Here is an 18,767-nt window from a genome sequence, read left to right on the forward strand (position 1 = left end):
TGTCCATTGACAGATGAATGGATAAGCAACATGTGGTATATATACATACAGTGGAACATGATTTAGTCTTAAAAAGGAAGGAGATTCTGACACATGCTACAACATGGATGAACCTTGAGGGCGTTGGCCAAGTGAAATAAGGCAGTCACAAAAGGACAAATACTGTATAATTCCTCATATTCCACTTATATGAGGCACCTAGAGTTGTCAAATTTATAGACAGAAAATAGAAAGTTGCCAGGATCTGAGGATAGGGAGAAATGGGAAGGTGTTTAATGGATACAGAGTTTCAGTTTTGCAAAATGAAAGGAGTTCTATGGGTGGTGGTGATGTTTGCACAACAATGTGAGCATAATACCACTGGAATGTATATTTAAAATGCTTAAGATGATAAATTTTGTTATGTGTATTTTATCCCAATCTAAAAAAACATGAGTTGCTTCTCTATTCATTTCTATTGTGAAATCCTCACAGAGCCTGGATTGGCACCTTGCATCTAGCATCCATCAATAAATGTATAAGCGAATGGATGACCAGATCTAGAGTTGGAAGGTACCTTTGGTGAAACCCTCTATCCAGCTGATGATTGCTTCCAGGTTGTAGGACACTCACTACCCCTCAAAGCATGTCATTTCTTCTTCATTAGAAAACTCTTCTTCACGCCACCTTTAAGCTGAAATATGACTTCCCTGTAATATTTCACCTTCCTCAGTGATCATAGCTGTGCCTTCTGGACCCAGAGAGAACAGGTCAAATTTCTACCTCATCTGACCACTTTCATGCAATCTAAGAGCTCTGTGCACTGAGAAAGTTAAAGCCTCACCCCAAATGCATCTTCTCCTGCAGAGAGACAGTCTAACTTTTGCAGTTAGATCACACTTAAAAGCCTCAAGAGGAGTATCTGATCCTGGTTCATTCCAAAGATGCACTAAATGGCAAGAACGAGGAGGCAACACGTGAACCCCATGGTCTCCTTGTGGGAGGGGACTCCCATCTTGGAAGAACAAGAACTATTTAGCTTGGAGTAGCGAAATCTCTGAGTGAGACACCACCTCTCTTGAAGACCATTCTATGGCAGAGGAAGCCTTGTTCTGGGTCTACCTCCATAGACCCAGCAAAGCAGATTTCAACTCAATTATATTAAAAAGATTCTAGAACCACAAGTACATAAAAATTCAGAATAGTAGTAACTGTAGGAATCATTACTATTAGGCCCCTGCTTCAACTTCATTTCCCCTTTGAATTCAGAAAATAAACACACACACGTACATATGCACACACCCCATCTATCACACCAGGCTCACTGTGTGCCTGACACACAACATTCTAGAAGTATTTCAGTTTTAATGTAGATACACGTAGCACAGCTAGTTATAAAATTAAACAACAGTGAAAATGTCACCACTGAGAAGAAACTATGCAAAGACCTTCGGTCTCAGGCCCTTGTTCACTCAGGAGTACCTTGAGACCTGTGTCTTCCTGTTCAGCTGCAGTCATGGTTCTAACCTGGTTCTTCTCACGGTTGGGATCCTCTGACCTTTTATGTCCTGGCAATGACTTCTATGCATTTTGGCAGTGACTGTCTGAATCTCTGATTCAACCCTGATCTCAGCCTCTCGGGCTTTCTCTCTCCTTTAATTCCTTCCGCGGATGGCTGTGGCTTTTGCCGAGTCTACCCTTCCCGGAGCAACCCGGGCTTTTGAAAAATGACCATGCCAAAGGGGAACTAACACGCCCAGCCTGGAGCAGGTCTTGTCAATCTGATTTTTAAATGATGGAGGAGGAGGTTTGAGGACAAAGCTCATGGTGGCACTACCGCTATCAGGGACTATGCAAAGATCAAGTGAAAAGGGGAAAAGGCTCTTCTAAATGTGAGCACATTCACAGACTGAGGGCAGAGAGGTATTTAAAGTGAACGGGAACAAACCTGCAACATCCGGTGCGTTCTGCCTTCAAAAATAGCTGCCAGTTAGAAAGGGTTATTTACATATTGATTTCATGCTAACTTTGTAATGGAATGTGCTGCCTGCCTGCCTGCCTGAGACCTAACAACTGTCATCATAATTTTTTCTAAAAATACAGTCAGAGAAAAACACTCATTGAACCCTCCACTGGAAAGTGGCTGCAAAAGACCCCCTGATCCCAAACCTGTTTGACAGACCACCGCCAAAGGCAGGGACCCTCAACCACTGCAACCGAGGAACATTTCACAGCGGCAGCTGGCCCCTCCCTTCTTCCAACCAGCCAATATTTTTTGTCTTTCTAGAAAACCTGTCTTGTTCAAAGGTAAGAGTGTTGAGGAGTGGGGAGGGGGGTGGGGAATGTCTCTCTGGAGCACAGCAGCCTTTGTGGAAACTCCAGCTGGCCTCTCTTCAGAAATAATGGATGGGGAAGGGGCCCAAGTGCCCACCAGGCCGAGCGCTCCATCCTGGGCGCATTTCTGCCACAGTTTCTCCTGGCATCTCTCTACCAAGGATCCCCACTTCTCGCGCCTCCTAATAGCCAGCTTCTAGTGATTCTCACTTGGCCTCATTCCGAACCCCTCCCCAACTCACCCACCCCCACCCCCACTCCCAGGTTTGTCTCTGTGGATCCTGCAGAGCTGAGCCCAGGCGGTTCTGTCGTCGCTCCTCAGTGCAATATTAGCAATTTAAATGCCTCTTTGCCAGGCCTGATGGAGCTGATTCGGTTGTGATCCTGGGCATATGGATGGCATATTTGCTGCGAGCTAGGTGAGACGCGTCGCAGAAGGACCGCTGCCAGCCCCCGCAGCCGCCTTCTCCCGCTCCCGGGCGGCTGGGGCTGGCCGTGGAGCCGCGAAACCTGCCGGATCCGGGAGAACTGCGGCCCACTTTGTCTCCAGCCGGCCCCCGCTGCTGGGGACAAATCTTTCATTCATGAACAGGAGCTTGTTAGGCCAACGCCGGACTCCAAAGCCACTTAATTAAATTGTGGAAAGTAGCTTGGCCCCGGTGGGAAATTTGCACACAAAGACCCGGGGTCTGCGCTCCCTCCACGCGGGGAGCGCCGCCACAAAACCCGGCCTGGCCGCCCCCCGGCCCCTCCGCTCCCCGCGCCCTCCTCCACCGCCGCTGCGGCAGCGAAAGCGGCGCCCCCTCATTAGAGGGCGTTTGTTAGGGAATGTTTTCCCAGCGATTCACTGACGGGCCTTTCATTCCTCCCTCCGCAATCAAGGGCGGCAAGTGCAGCCTGAGAGCCCTCCACGGCCTGATTGCTGAAAGAATTTCCAAAAGGAAAGAGTGTAAACAGGTACATTGAAAAAGCCTCTTTTCAACAATTATGTAAACATTCCAAACACTATTTGAAAACTTTCACAGTGGAACTGTCAAGTCGGAGCATTCTTGTTTAATTGCACGGGCACAATGGTGGCTCTGGGGCTACCCCAGCTTCCCCTAGACCCCGCAGAGCTTAGCGGGACGTGGGGGGCCCGCATATAAAGAAGTCACAAGGAGACAAGTGCGCTTCACTCTCTGGCCCGCCGCATCTTTCCGTGTGCGTCCTTGCTCCCTTGGCCTCCAGAAGAACTCCCTGGAAGCAGGGAGGCGCCATCTTTCTCCTGGCTGGATTTCTCCAGGACCTGGGCCCCGGCTCCGCACAGAGGGTCCGTTGATAATCAGGATGCAGCTAGATGGAAACTTCTGTATCATTTAAGGTTTTCTCCAAAGCACCAGGTGACCATTCTGAGATACCAGGCAAAATTGTTGGCAACGTTTCCCTCTCGGTTAGAATGTTTCTCGCTGGCTCTCCCGCCTCTCCTCTTCTGACTCTAGTTTGCGACTGGGCAAAAGTTTCCTCCTTTTCCATGCAGCTCAGAATCTCCCGATTCACTAACTTAACTACCAATGACCCTGATTACATTACTAGGAGTTGGAAGAGTTTAGGCGGCACATGCAAACCGCTTAATCTCGTATTTCACGGAGACACGGAGGTCTCAGATCACTTTTATACATATTTATCTCTTAATCAGTTTAGCCAGTCTGCAGTCATTTCGGGTCCGGCCAGCCTGTAACCACCAGGGCTTGCAGGGTGTATCTGAATAGGAACCATGGTTGTGACAAGTGGGATGTGATTTGTTTTCGTTTTTGTTTTTTTAAACTCTATTGTTTTAAAAGCTGGGGAGGGGCAGTCTAAATGTTCAACAGGAAGGGATTGGCATAGCAACACAATGAAGTTCTACAAATGTGTAATATGAAGGCCATGTAGAGATATGGAAAATATTTATGCAATAATGTAAAAAAAATGAAACCACAAAATCATATTTGTGCTGTACTGGCAAATGCAAGAAAACGTGTATGTGGCAAAGGGCTGGAAAGGACACACCAGAATGAAAACACTTGTTCTGAGGAATGGGAATACCAGCAAGTTTTACTTCCCAAGTATATGTCTTTAATGTTTTTGCCTTGTGTTGTCAAGGCAAGGTCTGGGAATGCTGGAAAGCATCCGTGTACATACAGGGTTGCACATAAAAGGCCACCCCAGTAGCCCACAGGGAGAAGTACACACCAGCCTGCAGCACTCTGCATCTCTACCAAGGATGTAGATCAGAGCTTCCAGGTAAATTCCTCAGGTCTAAAGAGGAGCTAAGTCTTGCTTGCTTGCTGAGTCCCCAGGAGGCAGACACAGAATCAAAACCACAAGATAAATCAGATATGTGTTTCGCAGAAATAGTTATTCTCAATAGGGTCACTGGCAGAGCAGGGGCCAGAGAGAAAATCACTTCTCTCCATCCCAGGGGGCTCACTGAAGACAGCAGAGGCTCAAAGAGTGAATGTGCCTATCTCCTAGGTTTATTCCATTTGACTGAAGTCAGCACTTACTATGCATCTACTCTGTGCCAGGGTCTGTTCTACATGCTGGTCCTGTGAGGTCATAGAGTAATTATGATCCCAAAAAGTTTATTTATTTTTCCCCCATTGAGTTGTCTTGACACCCTTATCAAAATTCAGTTGACTCACATACATTTTTAAAGATGTTGGTTCCACACTTCATTATTAATTAACTTTTTGGCATCAAAATTACTCTGAATTTTGACAAGGGTGTCAAGACAACTCAATGAGGGAAAGAATAGTCTTTCCAACAAATGACAGTGGGATAACAGGATAGCCATATACAAAAGAATGCTTTTGGACCCCTACCTCACACCACAAACAAAATTACCTCAAAATGGATCAAAGGCACAAATGTAAGAACTAAAACTACAAAACTCTTAGAAGAAAACATGGTCAGAGTTTATGACCTTAGAGTAGGCAATGGTTTCTTAGATAAGACACCACAAAACATACACAACACAAGAAAAAATAGGTAAATTAGACTTGATCAAAATTTGAAATTTTGTACTTCAAAGGACATTACCAAGAAAGTAAAAAGACAAGTCACAGAATAGGCAAGACTATTTGCAAATCATACATCTGGTAATATTATTCAGGATATATAAAGAACTCTTACAATGCAATAATAAAAGACAAATAACCCAATTAAATAACAAGCAAATAATCTGAATAGATATTTATTCAAAGGTGATAAGCAAATGGACACTAAGCAAATAAAGAGATGCTCAACACAATTCATTATTAAAAAAATAAAAATAAAAACCACAGTAAGATACCACTTCACACCCACCAGTATAGCTATAATGAAAAAGATAGACAATAAAAAATGTTGGTGAGGATGTAAAGAAATTGGAACTCTCATACGTTGCTGATGGAGATGTAAAATGGTATAGCCATTATGGAAAACAGTTCAATGGTTTCTCAAAAAGTTAAACACAGAGTTAGCCTATGACCTGGCAATTGCAACCAGGACAATTGAAAACATATGTTCACACAAAAACTTGTACAGCAATGTTCATAGAAGAATTATTCATAATAGCCAAGAATTATAAACAACCTAAATGTCCATCAGTGAATCAACTGGCAAACAAAATGTGTCATATCCATACAATGGAATATTATTCAGCCATTAAAAGGAGTGAAGTCCTGATTCATGCTGCAAACAAGACACAAAAGGCCACACATTGTATGATTTTATTTGTATGAAATGTCCAGGATGCAAATCCATATAGACAAAGTAGATTAGTGGTTGCCAGGGTCTGGGGAGAAGGGGAAAAAGCAAGTGACTACAAAAAGGTACAGGATTCTTTTGTGAGTGGGAAGAATATGCTGAAATTAGATAGTACAGGTGGTTGTACAACCCTGTAACTATACCTAAAACTGCTGAATTGTACACTTTAAAAGGTATATTAGTCCAATTTTACACTGCTGATAAAGGCACACCTGAGACTGGGCAATTTACAAAAGAAAGAGGTTTAATCAACTTATTGTGGCTGGGGAGGCCTTACAATCAGAAGGCAAGGAGGAGCAAGTCACGTCTTACATGGATGGCAGCAGGCAAAGACAGAGTTTGTGCAGAGAAACTCCCATTTTTAAAACCATCAGATCTCCTGAGACTCATTCGCTATCACGAGGACAGCACGGGAAAGACCCGCCTCCATGATTCAGTGATTCATTTGTCTCCCGCTGGGTCCCTCCCACAACACATGGGAATTACGGGAGCTACAGGATGAGATTTGGATGGAGACACAGAGCCAAGCCATATCAAAAGGAGAAATTTTATGGCATAGGATATACCTCAGTTTTGTTTTGAAAGGTTCTGCAAACTATAAAGCACCACTCACTATGCAATTTCTGTAGCAGGAGCAAGGGGTATTACCCGAAGTCTAGAATGCTCATCCGCCTAATTCCCGAGACCCCTCTCAGCCTTCATGGCAGTAGGTCACCAGGATAAGCTGGCATGGTGGGTGGTCTGTGCCAGGCCTCGGGAGCCTAACTGGGGCTTCTGTGTGGGCCCTAACTGGGCCCCCAGAAGGAACTGGGGCCCATGCATTCTGGATCTGCTAAGCCCCTCTAGAATAGCAGAATGAAGACATTGCAAATAAGCCTGACTGGAGAAGCCCACACAGACTGGAAGGCTGAAGACACCAAGCCCAAAGCAGAGGGTTCGGGCTAGAATTCCAGGAACAGAATCTCAGCAGGTGATCCTGAGCAGAGACCACCCCTCCTTTAGTGCCCCCAATTTCTTTCATCAGGTTGGGCCATTGTGCCATGAGATTCTTTTTTTGAACCAGAGCCTTGCCCTGTCGCCCAGGCTGGAGTGCAGTGGCACAGTCTCAGCTCACTGCAACCTCTGCTTCCTGGGTTCAAGGGATTTTCATGCCTCAGCCTCTCACGTAGCTGGGATTACAGGCACCCGCCACCACGCCTGGCTGATTTCTGTATTTGTAGTAGAGACAGGTTTTCACCATGTTGCCCTGGCTGTCTCAAACTCCTGATCTCAAGTGATCCACCTGCCTCAGTCTCCCAAAGTGCTGGGATTACAGGTGTGAGCCACTGTGCCCAGCCTGTGCCTTGAGATTCTGATGAGAGGCTTCTCTTCTCATTCTGTGGCTCTGCAATAGCAACCAAAGTGGGTAGGGTCCCTAGACCCCAAGCACAGCCCTGCTAGAGGAGAGGCCCTTTATTTCCCTGGGACAGGCCTGCTGCAGTGGCTGCTTTGGGGCCCTGGTTTCAGACTGCTTCCAGGCCACGGATCCACCCACCCCCTACTGGCTTCCCTAGCCACATGCCTGGATTCTACCTCAGGTTTCGAACCTGCTTCTCTACATGAGACTGATTTCCAACCTCTGGTTCTCTGTATGAACTGGCTACTGTTCATGCAGATTCTGGTTACAACCAGAATCCAGCCTATACTTCACATCACCCAGAAGTCCCATATGTCTTTGGCCATAGTCTTCTGAACTCTGGTCTAGCCTGACCAGAGTGGCTGGTACCCAGTGTTTGGAGGGTGCCCCCAGCTCATCCCTACTTGCAGATAACCTCCTGAGCTACAGTCTATGTTAGCTGGCCTCAGGCTGTGTCTCCGACCTCCTCTCCCGGAATTCCCACCTTCCTTCGTCCCATTCTGACCACATTGGCCTCCTTGTGTGTTCTTGAACAGGTCAAGTGGGTCCCATTTTAGGGCTGAACAGTCCCCTCCCTAGTCCTGTAGCTGGCTCCCTCACTTCATTTAGTTCTTTGTTCACATATAACCTCCTTGCAGAAATTGTTTCTGATCACCTCTATAAAACAGCACCCCTGTCATATTCTGTCCTTGTATCCTGCTTTACTTTTCCTTCTTTATATGCTTTTGGTCTGTCACCCTCCCAGAACAGAAGTTCCATGAGGATTGGACTTTGTTTCGTCACTGCTGTAACCTCAGCACCTAAGAGTGCCTGGCACCTAGCTGACACTGGATACATATCTGCTAATGAATGAATGAATGAATGAGCAAATGAATGAACAAGTGAATATTTTGTCCCATTGGAAGCTATCAACTAATAGAATGGCATATTATGGGCTTTCTCTGAGTCTGAGAAATTGAAAGCGAAAGAACAATAAATGACCTTTCTATGTTCGCAAAGAGCTGGGGTGAAAGAGGAACTTGGAGAGGGGAGGCCTTGGTGCCCACTCCATGATTGCAAAGCCATCCTTTCTACTCTGTGTGAAATTCCCTGTTTGGAGACATCCTGTATGGTTTACAGAAGAATAGCAGAGCCCATACGGCCAGCGCAGGGCTGGAGCAGGAGCTGGATCTAAAGAGTGAGCAGAGCTTCCACAGGGAGGAGCTCAGAAGCGTTTCAGCACCTGCCTGTGCTAACAGTCCTGGGTATGCCTTCCATCAAGCAAGCCCTCAGAGGGAGATTGCTGTGAACACACCTGGGACCATGCTCTACCTTGCTGGTCCTTGAGCAGGTCAAAGAGTCTTTGGAAATTCCAGAGCATGAATCCAGAACACCTACATCCTAGGTTTAGCCCCACCACCTCTCACACTTAAGACAATAGGACAAGGATGTCTGTGCTGACTACCTTAGAAAGGGAACTGAAAAACCTACAGAACCTGTTACAAGCAATAGGTCACACGCATGGACCCCTGCCTTCACTTGGAGAGGTGAGGAGGTGTTGTGGAAACAGCACTGGATTTGGAGATTTTTTGCTGAAGTTCCAATTCTCATCACTTACAAGTTCTGTGAGGGACAAGCCTCCTAACTCTTCTGAACCTTTATTTTCTCAACCATTAAATTCTCAGCTAATAAACCTCACCTCCCAGGGATGCTGGGAGCATTTCAGGAACTGAAATTTCATAGTCAGCTGAAGGTCAATGTGATCTGCTAGAGTGTGATGTCTTGTGCACCTGAGGAGCTTAGGAATTCACATGAATAATAATAGAAGAAGGAAACTAACCAATCAAAACTGAGAACACTCTCTGTGCCTCAATTTTCTCCTCTTCAAAGTGGGAGTAATGTAGAGGCTATCACACAGGACAGTTGTAAAATGCAATATATATATATATAGTGCATGGTTAGCTCTTAGAAGCTCTTAGTTAGCTATTATTGTTGTTGCTATTATTAGGACTGTCATGTATCAGCATTATATTCTATAAATAATAAAATATCAGCAATGAGATATTGACACATGAGCCTCTGCTTGGGCAACATCAATTATCCATTCCCCATCTACTCTCCATCCCAGGGTGCCTGTCAGGAGGGAATGACTAATTCCATATTTTAGCTCCTTCCCTGAACATCTCAACCAAAACCTGGTTTCAGTTTCTATATGTAAAAAGCATTTAACGCAAAAACATTATCTTGCCTTTCCATGACAAGAAAAGTTTGCTGATTTACATCTCGGTATGAATCAGTAAGGAAAAAGGAAGCTGTGAAATAATTGGTTTAATCGAAATGAACTGCTCATGAGGTGTCCAACCTAGTAATGCCAATAATGTTTGGAGGAAGGGACAAATGCTGCACCCACAGGTTGCTTTTAACTACAGAAGAAGGACAGATGCATTCTCTGTGCATCAAAAGACAAAGCTAGGGTCAGGCCTGCAGACAAAAAAAAAAAAAAGGCAGATTGCAGTTCAATATTAAAAAGCACTTTCTACCAAAGTAGCTGCCTGGAAATGTAATGGCCTGACTCAGGAGGAAGGGTGTTCCCTGTCACTGGATGTGATGAAGTGGAGACTTTTGCTGCAGAGGAGATGAATACATTGGATAAAGGTCTGAGTTACATTACTTTTCAGGTTCCTTCCAATTCTAAGCTTCTATGGCTCTCTAAGTACATAAATTACCTACATAGGAGAGAAGAAAGCCACCCTGGTCCGAATCTCAGATCATGATTATATGCACAGAAAACTAAAGGTGCTCAACAGTTCCCTTTGCCCACTTCCACTGCACCAACCAAAGGAATATAAGAACCTCTTTCCTTCCCCCTCCAACTGAGGGATCAAAGCTTTGTCTCTCCTCCACAGGAGGTCTTCTGTCACCAACACGTTCCTGCAGGTGAGGAATACTTAGAGGGCCATGGTTCTGCTGCTCTGCTCAGCTCGGCTGGGTACCACTTCATTCATTCCACAAATGCTTATTGAGCATCTGTTTTTGGTTTTGGTTGTCGTTTTTCCAGATACTATGCTGGGTGCTAGTGATACTAAGTCAAATAAGACACGATTCCTGCCCTCAGAAAACCTACAGAATGATGGGACATCCATGAAAGTCAATTGGATGTTATGTTACAGTGAAATGGAGGCAGATAAAAGGTGCTCTGAGGAAAGATGTCTAACCTGGACTGGAAAGGCTCCCTGGAGGAGGTGACTCAGGCTGAATTTCAGCTAACCCTAAGAGTTAGCTAGACCAGTGCTGTCCAGTAGAATCTTCTGTAGTGATGGCAATGTTCTATGATCTACTAATACAGTAGCTACTAGCCACGTGTGGTGACTGAGTGCTTGAAATGTGGCTCATGCAACTGGGGAACGGAACTGTTCATTTTATGAAAGTTAAAATGTGGCTGTATTAGACAGCAGAGATAGGCAAAGGGTGAGAGAAGGCTGTTACAAATAAAGAACAGAGAACAGAAGTGTGCAAAGGCGTGGCACCTGCAGGCCACAATGAGGCAGCCAGTGAGGGTCCAGAGAAGGGGCCTGTGGGCCCATGGTGGGGAATGGGCTAGATGCTGGTCAGCAGCCAGCTCCTGAAAGTCCTGGTGTGTGAAGCTACAGAATTTGAACCTCCCATTTATCCTGAACTTCCTATGTTTTTGTTATTGTTGTTGTTGTTTTTTGAGAGATGGGGTCTTGCTCTGTCATCCAGGTTGGAGTAAATGGTGCAATCATAGCTCACTGCAGCCTCAAACTCCTGGGCTCATAAGATCCTTCTGCCTCAACCTCCCAAAGTGCTGGGAATACAGGCATGAGCCACCAAGCCTGGTCCTAAAGTTTTAAGCACAGAATGATAAAATTACATTTGTGTTTTAGAAGTATCACTGCAACATGTGTGGAGAATGGATTGTGGGAGAGGCCATGGGCCAGGGGAGCCTCTGGGGGAGGCTGCTGAGAGCCGGAGCTGCTGAATGGCTGACAGCAGAGCTAAGCAGGGGCAGTGGGAAAGAAAAGGACGAGGGCCCCCATCCGATCTGAGACTCAGAACTTCTGTTGCTGATCAGACCTGCTGATGGGGGAGACATAGCTGGGATGAGACCCCACCAAGGTTTCTGGCCTAGAGGCAGGTGGATGCCATGGGATGGAATTCCCAGGGAAGGGAACTGTGGGCGGAGCCACTGGGGGCATGTGTACTGAGTCAACAGAAGAGAGCACAGAACGGAGCCCTAGAGAAGGGAGACATTTAAACAGTGGACCGAGAAAACAAGTCCACAAAGGATACAGGAAAAAAAAAAAGTCAGAGAGGCAAAAAGAAATCCAGAAGGCGAGCGTCACAGAAACAGAAATGAGGGAGTTTCTAGGGAGGAGTAAAGAGTGGCAAATGCCATAAGAGCATTAAAAGGGTGACAGTGAACCTAGCAATTAGGAGGCGAGGGTGGGGTGGGAGCAAATTTAGTGGAGCATTGGGGGTCTTAACACCCCTCTGGATTTGACAATTGAGACCTGTTTCTTCCTGAGATCGCGGGCTTCCTGGAGACACAGGACCCAGTGGCTTTTAAACATTTTTGAGTCACAAATGCCTTTGACAATCTAATGAAAGCTATGTCTCCTGTCTCCGAGAAAATTTGCCCACAAATAAAATGTTGTGTTTCATTTTAAGGACCTCCTAACGCTCATCCACAGACCCCCTGGTTTTAAAAAAGTCAAAATTACTTAGTTCCTATTTGCTGAGTTCTGGCTGCAGATATCTGAATTCTAACCAAATCATCTGCTTCCTGGGAATCTACACCTAGACAGAAATCTTCAATTCCTCCATCTCCTGGGACCCTCTAGCCTCAGCTCCAGCTTGGTTCATTCACATTTCCAGGCTTATTGTCCTGCTTCCTGTCAATCAACTCTAAACCATTACACAAATTAACATCTCTAAAGCCCACCTCTGCAGCCTCTGCCTGGAGATGTGTAACTAGTGTTTCCCAGGGTCCCCAGCCTGGAGTACAAAGGGGTCACAAAAGCAGTTATAGAACTGGGAGAACTGCCTGCCGCCCCTGCACAGTGCCAGCGGGTGGAGCGGGGCTTTGCTCTGACATCCGAGGGCTAATAGCCCCGGACTGTGTGTCGCTGTCCCTTCCCACCAAACATCTTGGTTCCTGGACCTCTTCTGGCCCCCTCTTCTAGTTTTTGAACATAGCTAGGTATAGATGAATTTGTTGAAGTTTCAAAGCTTGTTCCAAGGTTAGGGAATACCCCCAGATATGGTTTAGGCCATTTAACCCAAAGAAGGAAGGTAAAATCAATGTGTTTTTTCAGAAGAAAAGAGGGAAAATGAGTGAAGATGCAGAAAGAAGGGAGGAAGGCAGGCAGGCAGGAAGGAAGGAAGGAGGGAGGGAGGGAGGGACGAAGAAAGAGAGGGAGCAAGAGAGGAGTCACCTTGTCACTAAATCTTGGATTCTTAAATCAATCTTAGTTACAAAACCTTTACAGAGTAAAGTTGCCAAAATCCCACTTACAATTCTGCTATTACTACAACTAACAATAATAATAGTCACAGCCTCACATGTTACTGTTCTGTTATTTTGTAATACAAATGTATACAGTTAAGGTGTACGATGCGATGTTTGATATACATACACATAGTGGAATGATTACTGCAGTAAAGCAAATTAACATACCCATCTCTTCACAGTTACCACGTGTGCGCACGCGTGCATGTGTGTGGTGAGAGCACCTGAAATCTACTCTCAGCAAATTTCCAGTATCCGGTACGGTATTATTAAGTACAGTCATGCTGTGTATTGGCTCTCTAGATATTCATCCTACATAGCTACAACTTTGTACCCTTTGACCAATCTCTCCTTATTTCCCCACCTCCCTGCCCTTGGTAACTATTGTTCTTCTGCCTCCTGGCCAGAGGAGAGTCCCCTAGCAGAGCTAAAGTGAATGGTGATTGTAGCAAGCTTACAGTTGGCTACTTTTCCTGAAAGCTTGGGAAAGCCAGCAAACTCCCCCATAAATCCACCCTAAACAAATTCACATATGAATTCCAGAATGCTATCTGTTACAACTTACAGTTGCGTCAATACAGGATGGAGCTCCCCAGACGGTGCTGGCTGTTGAGAGCTGCAGCAAGTGCGATATTGGCCCTTTAGATTTCACAGACACCCTCTCCAAGTACAAACACACACTCACACACACAGACACAGGCACGCGCCTACTCCATCGCGGGCTGCGTGGTGTGTGCAGTCAGCAGCCGTGTGGAGAATGTGAAATCACACCTCGCTCTCCTTCCGAGGCAGTGAGATCTTTATTGGTTTAGGAACTGCAACAGTTTGCGCGCTGAGAGGGTGCAGGAGGTTTCCAAGCACCCCATGTGGAGTTTGGTGCTCTGGCACCGTTCACATGGTTCCCATTTTGCCAAAGCCTTTCTAGAGGCTCCTTCCGCACAGCCTGGGGAAGGCCCTCAACAGAACATAATGTAAATCTGTGGCTCTTGCTAGTGTTCTCAAAGATAATACATAGGTTTGTTCAGTATTTGACAGTTTGCACAGATTATTTCTATTTCTTACCCCGTTTGCTACTCAATAGGCACTAGGAGGGATCCCACACAGGAATTGTTGGCCCTGGTTTGCAGGGGAGGAAAGTGAAACGCAGGGAAGTCAAATGATGTGCTCAAGGTCAAGTGCAGAGAAGTCAAATGACTTGCTCAAGGTATTTAAGTGGCAAAGCTAAAACCAAAATCCAAGCTTCGAGGTCAGGGGACTTTCCCCCTACTAGCCCTTATCATAATCATAATCTTAGGCTATCTTTACGTTTATTGGTAACTTTACAACTCAAAAAGTCACCTACCGAATTCCATATGGCATTTCATTCTGCTCCTTGAATTAATACTAAGACTATGCAATGTTTTCTATTTATTGTGCAGAGATCTATTGTCCTTTCAAGTCTGAGTTAGGGAACTATTAGCTAGAAATGAATTTGTATTTTATGGCAATACTGATTGATAAAATACTGTTGGGGAACAAATGATGATGTCATCATGTAGCCTTGTGTTTCAGTTTCACTATTCTATTCGTGTGACCTTGAGAAATTCTCTTCATATAAACAGGGGAAATGGTACAGCCAGTGAGCCCCAGAAACCTGAGCTTAGGTTAGAGACCACTCTTAGCCTCTGTTTCCTCCTTTGTGGAATGGGGATAATAGTAGCACTCTTTCATGAGGGCTGTGTATTAGTCTGCCAGGGTTGCCATAACGAATACCACAAACTGGGCAACTTGAACCACAAGAGTTGTCTCATAGTTTTGGAGGCTGGAAGACCAAGATCAAGGTGTCAGCAGGGTTGGTTCCTTCTGGGGAGCCTCTCCTTGGCTCGCAGATGACCATGTTCTCACCGTGTCCTTGCAGGGACTTTCCTATGCATGCACATCCTCAGTGTCTGTGTGTGTGCAAATTTCGTCTTATAAACACACCAGTTGGATTGGATTAGGGCCCACCCTAACGGCCTCATCTTAACTCAGTCACCTCCTTAAGGGCTCCCATCTCCAAATACAGCCACATTCTGGGGTGCTGGGGGTTTGCGCTTCAACATATGAATTTCCAGGGGCAGGGGAACATAATTTTGCCTATAATAGACTATGGGAATGAAATGAAATATTTTATTTAAGTCACATAGCACAGTGCTCCAGAGCGATCAGCTGGTATGACCTCTGGTGTTCATCTGTGCAATAGAGATAATAATACCTCTTCCATGGGATTGTTATGACAATTGATGCCAACGTGCTTCATAACCTACACATCACCATAACAGAATGAATACTAAGGGCTGGGGTGGGGGTGGTGAACTGAACTGGTCACTTGATCTGGGAATTACCAGGCTATTCCATGGGTGACCTCAAGGGTATTCTTGCTGGGTCACAGTTGCTCCCCAAGTCACAGGTGTAGAAAGTTTGGGACCAGGGTAAAGGCTCTCTTGGTTCTGGGTGAAGCGGCATGGACAGCAGGTTAAGACTGGTTCAGATGTAAGGAAACACAATAACGCTCCCCATACAGGGATCCTAAACTCGGTGGAAGCGCTCCAGACAGGAACCTGAACGTCTCCAGTCAGTTGCCAGCTGGAAGTTGGTTATTTTAGAATGAAGCCCCAGGGCGCTCAGAAAGGACCTCATTGCCCCCTTGGGACTAGAGGATTATTAGGTTAAAATGTGTGAACTTGCCAACATCTGACTGTTTCTGACCTGCGCAACTAGCAATTTCATATAATTTAACTGCATATTAACCTCCCCTTCGTGAATTCATGCATCTGTGCCATTTTATTCTTTGATCTCCATGATTCAATGATTCACTGGTTCGAGCTTTCATTCTGCAAACATTTACCGCCGTCTGACGCTGGGACTGTTGTACCTGGAGTTAAGGAACAAAGCTGCCCCTCTTCCTATTGCCTAAGTTCCGGACGCACTGAAAGAGACGCGGAGTCAGGCAGGCAGAAGCGGAAATGCTGGCTGTTACCCAGGATAAGATTGGCTCTGGAACGCATGCGCGGGCAGTGGGCTTCCTGATGACGACCGCCACGATGGGGCAGACCCCCATCCAGCCACAAGGGGCGCTGGAAAGCTGCCGCTCTCGTCTTCACCTCCAGGGCTACCTATGCACAGGGTCTCTGCAGAGATAGCTCCCAGAAAAGAAGGGTGAGGGGGAGTTTAAGCTACAAACCTGGTTCCTCTCCCAAGCTCGGTGGGGCCGGAAAGGGAAATCAGAGTGAGTAAAGGCTAATTTAGGGCAAGAGTGCAGCTCACCACCCTACCACCTGGACGCTAAACCAGAGAGAAGAGGTTTCCCACAAATAGTAATGGCAGCCCCCATACCACCCTCCCCACACCAAATCCCACTTACTGAAAGCCGGCTTGTGCACAGGAGACTTTATGAAAGGTTTTGGGGTAACGGAAATAGATTTACATTCCGGCAAAGCTAACGCATTATAATTAGTTACTAGAAATCGTTTTCTTAATGGGCTGCTGTGTAGCTCTGTTCCTTGTTCCTTTCTCCCCCTTCCTCTGTATGTCTTTCTTCTTTAGCTCTTAAGGGCACCCTCACTCTCCATTTTACTCTATAGAACATTCTGATTCTCTTCAACCTTACCCCTCAATTTCAGTTGAGATATTTCTTTGTATATTTCTTCTCCCTCCAGAGGACATCTCTCTTCCTGTTATATAGAAGAAGCTACCTTAAGAGTACATAAATAATTCTTTAAGTCCTGAAAACCCCAGACCTACTTATGACTTTGTTATCCCATCCTTCCTGCCACATAACAAAAACCTAAAGAATAAGTCTCAGTTATGCTAACATTTGACAGATGTGGAAACTCCCCCAAAATGTCTTTTTCTAAATACAACTATTCTAAATACTAAGCCAGTGAAGCTTAGTGTTCAAAAACACACTAACAATCTCTGCTCTCCAAAATTAATGTTAATACATTAAGCTTTGCAATAAATGAATTAGTTCCAACCCAAGTCACTAATTTCCATTTTCCCTCTTCCCCTCAAATTAAGAAAAAGTGAGAGAGAATTAAGAAATTAAAGAGAAATATCCAATACCTCTTTCTCTGTAAAGAAAGAGTTCCTTCCTAGTAATCAGCTTTTAGGAATTACAGCTCCTTTCTCAGTGATTAATCATATACCTGACAAATCTAAGAGAAATGTAAACTTGAGGAAAACTACATTTTGATACCATTCTAAAGGGATATTTCAAACATGGGATCAATAACACATTTCTGCTAGATGATCATCTCTAATACTAAGTATCAGGATAATGAAATGTGGAACTGGGAGGTATTTTAGAAACCATCAGATGCACCCTCCTTGTTAAGCACCAGTTCAAAGGGCTTTGCAGGGAGTCTGAGTACAACAGGAACTAGAACCCAGGTCTCAGCTCCCCCAGCACTATGTCTTCCCTTCTCATGTCTGCTGTCAGGTTCTACTTTAAAAGCCACAAAAACATCAGAGCAGAAACTGGGGTTTTCCTCTTCCCTCATGACCTATAATAATGAAATTCTACCCAGTATAACGAAAGGACACGTAGGAACAAAGTATTTGGAACAGATGGATTTGGAAACTTGATTCTATTCCTCTCACCTATCCTATCCAAGGAGCCACTAACTTTCCCCACTAGGGTTCTCCCAGACGCAGCCATCACCACCCGGCTGATGAACAGAGTGCCTCCGTGCTGAGGGCCTCCTGCCTCCTACCTGTGAATCCTTCCAGCCAGCCCACCAGCCCACCCTTCGCAGTGCATGACCCTATGTGCATCTGGTCTAGGGGACCATGGTTTATACTTCTCTAGTGAAAGCTTAACACACGCTTAACAAAGAGAAGGAACTCCATCTTCATTTTAGGTGCTCTTAGCTAAGACAGGGGCTATTTCTGACCTTTGCACCAGAGATAATATGCTTGCTTAACTCTTTACTGGACCATAAGAAGGGGAAAAAAGCATGATAGGGCATGCATGACCCAAACTTCTTTAGTTATCTTAATTGATGTCCAATTCTAATGCCCTTAAAATCAACTTAAACTTATTCTATGAGCTCGTTCACTTATGTGCAGTCAGAAGGACAACATGCATGGAGTAGAAATGAAATCCAATGACTACATTATGTGTCTATCCTGCTGATAGTCTAAGTTATCCCAATGCTTTTAGATGCATTTCATCCAACTAAGGAATCAGGGTCAGACTTTTTTCTTTTTCATGTTAGAGTGGGGAAATAAAAGCAGAGTAAGGAACAGTATTTTTCCAAGGCAGCCCCCACAGAGCAGGAGCAGAAAGGTTCATGTGGGAACCCCAGAGTTCTGGTCCCACTCCAGTCCTCTTAAAGAGAATTTTCATTCCTACTGAGAGTCCCCAGACATTGGCTCTGCTGCTGTCATGGCTAGGTGAGGAAGGGCAGGGGGTGAAGGAGTTCGTTGCAGACAGCTGGCAAAGGGATAGGGAGTTACGCTTTGGGAGTAAACACTTGGTGATACGGTTTGGCTGTGTCCCCTTCCACATCTCGTGTTGGATTGAAACCCCCATGCTGGGGGAGGGAACTGGTGGGAGGTGACTGGATCATGGGGGCAGATTTCCCCCTTGCTGTTCTCGTGACAGTGAGTGAATTGTCACGAAATCTGGTTGTTTGAAAGTGTGTAGCACAGCCCCCTTGCTCTCTCTCTTTCTCCTGCTCCCACCATGTAAAATGTATCGGCTTCCCCTTTGCCTTCTACGGTAAGTTTCCTGAGGCCTCCCCAGCCACACTTCCTGTA

The 18,767-nt window shown here is 45.4% G+C and overlaps 1 long non-coding RNA gene across 1 annotated transcript; it reads left to right on the forward strand.

Moving 5' to 3' along the window:
- Nucleotides 1-1,659: 1,659 nt before the first annotated feature.
- Nucleotides 1,660-2,960, forward strand: LOC110569535 (uncharacterized). Its single transcript, XR_002479623.2, has 3 exons — nucleotides 1,660-2,286; nucleotides 2,670-2,732; nucleotides 2,864-2,960. It is a non-coding gene; the product is annotated as an uncharacterized LOC110569535 (long non-coding RNA).
- Nucleotides 2,961-18,767: the final 15,807 nt, after the last annotated feature.

The sequence above is a fragment of the Aotus nancymaae genome, unplaced genomic scaffold, assembly GCF_030222135.1.
Source record: "Aotus nancymaae isolate 86718 unplaced genomic scaffold, 86718_ANA_hifiasm-v0.15.2.pri h1tg000007l, whole genome shotgun sequence".
NCBI classification, from domain to species: domain Eukaryota; kingdom Metazoa; phylum Chordata; class Mammalia; order Primates; family Aotidae; genus Aotus; species Aotus nancymaae.